Source organism: Rutidosis leptorrhynchoides, chromosome 6 (assembly GCF_046630445.1).
Source record: "Rutidosis leptorrhynchoides isolate AG116_Rl617_1_P2 chromosome 6, CSIRO_AGI_Rlap_v1, whole genome shotgun sequence".
Taxonomy (NCBI): domain Eukaryota; kingdom Viridiplantae; phylum Streptophyta; class Magnoliopsida; order Asterales; family Asteraceae; genus Rutidosis; species Rutidosis leptorrhynchoides.
The window spans coordinates 294688359-294691699 of NC_092338.1; the positions used below are offsets into that span (position 1 = coordinate 294688359).

The 3341-nt window shown below is 38.4% G+C and overlaps 1 pseudogene; it reads left to right on the forward strand.

Annotated features, from left to right (window-relative positions):
- Nucleotides 1–2354: 2354 nt before the first annotated feature.
- LOC139854555 (uncharacterized) lies at nucleotides 2355–2995 on the forward strand (annotated as a pseudogene).
- Nucleotides 2996–3341: the final 346 nt, after the last annotated feature.

Here is a 3341-nt window from a genome sequence, read left to right on the forward strand (position 1 = left end):
TTAAGGCGCAAAAGCTCATTTCACATGGTTGTGTTGGTTATTTAGCTTCGATTCAGAATTTGTCTATCGAGAGTCCTTCGCTTGAAAATATTGATGTTGTTCGAGAGTTTCCCGATGTATTTCCTGATGAACTGCAGGGTTTGCCTCCAGTCCGTGAAGTTGAATTTTTGATTGATTTGATTCCTGGTTCTCAACCGATATCAAAAGCTCCTTATCGTATGGCACCACTAGAGCTGCAGGAATTCAAGGAGCAATTGCAAGAATTGATAGATTGTGGTTTTATTCGACCAAGTGTGTCCCCTTGGGGTGCGCTAGTTTTGTTTGTCAAGAAGAAGGATGGTAGCATGAGACTTTGCATTGATTATCGTGAGTTAAATCGTATTACTATCTGAAACCATTATCCGCTTCCGCGTATTGATGATTTGTTTGATCAGCTGCAAGGTTCAAAGTATTTTTCTAAGATTGATCTTAGGTCTGGGTATCATCGGCTTCGTGTTAAAGAAGAAGATATCCCTAAGACCACTTTCCGCACTCGTTATGGGCACTATGAGTTTTTAGTGATGCCATTTGGATTAACTAATTCTCCTGCGGTTTTCATGGATCTAATGAACCATGTGTTCCATGAGTATTTGGATAAGTTTGTGATCGTATTCATTGATGATATCTTGGTATTCTCAAAGAGTAAAGAAGAGCATGAGAATCATCTTCGTGTTGTACTTGAAACCCTTCGAAGTAAGAAATTGTTCGCGAAATTCTCTAAATGTGAATTCTGTTTGCAACGGGTTGCCTTCTTGGGTTATGTTGTATCGACTGAGGGTATAATGATGGATCCAGCCAAAATTAAGGCTATTACAAATTGGTCAAGACCTACTTCTGTTGCTGAAGTTTGAAGTTTTCTTGGTTTAGCTGGTTATCATCGAAGATTTGTTGAAGGTTTTTCGACGATTGCTTTGCCGCTTACTAAGTTGTTGAGGAAAAGGGAAAAGTTTGTGTGGACCGATGAACGACAAAAGAGTTTCGATGAGTTAAAGAAAAGACTTGTATCAGCTCCTATTCTTGCATTGCCGTCAGTAAGTGGGGGTTTTCAAATCTATAGTGATGCTTCTAAGCATGGTTTGGGTTGTGTTTTGATGCAACACGGTAAGGTAATTGCTTATGCTTCGAGGCAGTTGAAACCTTATGAGGTTAATTACCCTACTCATGATTTGGAGTTAGCTGCTGTGATTTTTGCGTTGAAAATATGGAGGCATTATCTTTATGGAGAAACTTGTGATATTTTCACCGATCACAAGAGCCTCAAATACATATTCACACAAAAAGAGATAAATATGAGACAACGAAGGTGGCTTGAGTTATTGAAGGATTATGATGCCAACATTCAATACCATCCGGGTAAAGTGAATGTGGCAGCCGACGCTTTGAGTAGAAAGACATTTGGTAGTATCTCATGTTTGGTTACTCACATTCAAGAATTCGAAAGACTTGATATGGGATTGAGTAAGAGAGGAGCATCTGGTATGTTGGCAAATTTAAAACTCGAGTCTGATTTAATTTCAAGAATAAAAGAGGCTCAATTGGATGATGGGGATTTGTGGACAGTGTTTCAAAATTTGGAAGAGGGTAAAGTGAAAGAATTCAGAGAAGATGATGATGGGGTTATTTGGTGTGGGAATCGATTGTGTGTTCCTAATGATGATGTTATTCGTGAGGCTCTATTGTCTGAGGCTCATAACTCACCTTTTTTTGTATATCCTGGTTCGACCAAAATGTATCAGGATTTAAAGCAGCACTTTTGGTGGAGTGGCATGAAGAAAGATGTTGCTAGATATGTTGGGTAGTGCCTTACTTGTCAACAAGTAAAGATCTAGCACCAACGTGCTAGTGGTTTGTTGCAGCCGTTGGACATTCCCGAGTGGAAGTGGGATGATATCTCAATGGATTTCGTATGTCGTTTACCAAAGACTGTGAAAAGACACGTTGCTATTTGGGTGGTGATTGATAGATTAACCAAATCGGCACATTTCTTGCCAATTCGAATGGATTATTCGGTAAGTAAGCTATCTGAGCTTTTTCAGCAGGAAATTGTGAGGTTACATGGGGTTCCTTCATCCATCGTATCCGATCGTGATCCTCAGTTTACATCTAGATTTTGGAAGGGGTTACACAAAGCTTGGGGTACGCGATTGAAGCTTAGTACTGCTTTTCATCCACAAACTGATGGACAGTCTGAGTGTACGATACAGATCTTGGAAGATATGCTTTGAGCATGTGCCCTAGATTGGAAGGGAAATTAGGATGAGTAGTTATGTTTAGTGGAATTTGCCTATAATAATAGTTGGCAGGCTAGTATCCGTATGGCGCCATTTGAGATGCTTTATGGTCGAAAGTGTAGAGCGCCAGTTTGTTGGAATGAAACGGGAGAGAAGTTGATTGAAGGGCCTAAGTTGGTTAGAGTGACTAATGAAAAAGTCGCTATAGCTACGAATCGACTGAAGGAAGCCCAATCGAGACAGAAAGTGTATGCCGATAAACACCGACGTCCGTTAGAGTTTGTGGTGGGTGATAAGGTGTTTTAAAAGTGTCACTTTGGAAGGGTATACGACGATTTGGTTTGAAAGGAAAACTCATTCCTCGATATATTGGACCGTTTGAGATATTGGATCACGTTGGTGAAGTATCTTATCATTTAGCATTACCGCCACAGTTATCTTATGTTCATAACGTATTTCACGTATCGCAGTTGCAGGGTTACAACTATCATCCATTGCACGTGGTGCAATATCCTTTTTCTGAAATTCGAGCTTATCTTTCTTATGTTGAGGAGCCCGATGCTATTATAGAACGCGAGGAGAGAGTAACTCGTAAAAGCTCCACCCCTTTCGTTAAGGTTCAATGGAAAAATCATTCTGCTAGCGAGGCCACTTGGGAACTCGAGGAAACCATGCGGGCCGAGCACCCTCATTTATTTGCCAATTGGTGCGTTTCGATTCTATAACTTCTTTCAATTTCGAGGACGAATTTTTTTTTAAGTAGGTGGAGTTGTAATATCCTATATAACTAAAACAATATAAAACCCATAACTAATGTTTAAGCACTCACTACTTACAAATTATAATAACACAAATTAAAATAAATAATATTAATATATAAGTAATTTAGTGGTATATAAGTTAATTAATAATTAATCAACATACCATTTTAGCTAGTAATTATTGAACGTAAATTATAATTTGTTCAAACTTAATTTTGCATCATGCTAGATATAAACTAACTAAGCCTAAATACTATTATCTTGTACTAAAATTCAAAACAACATTAATAAATTCCATAGTAAATGAAAA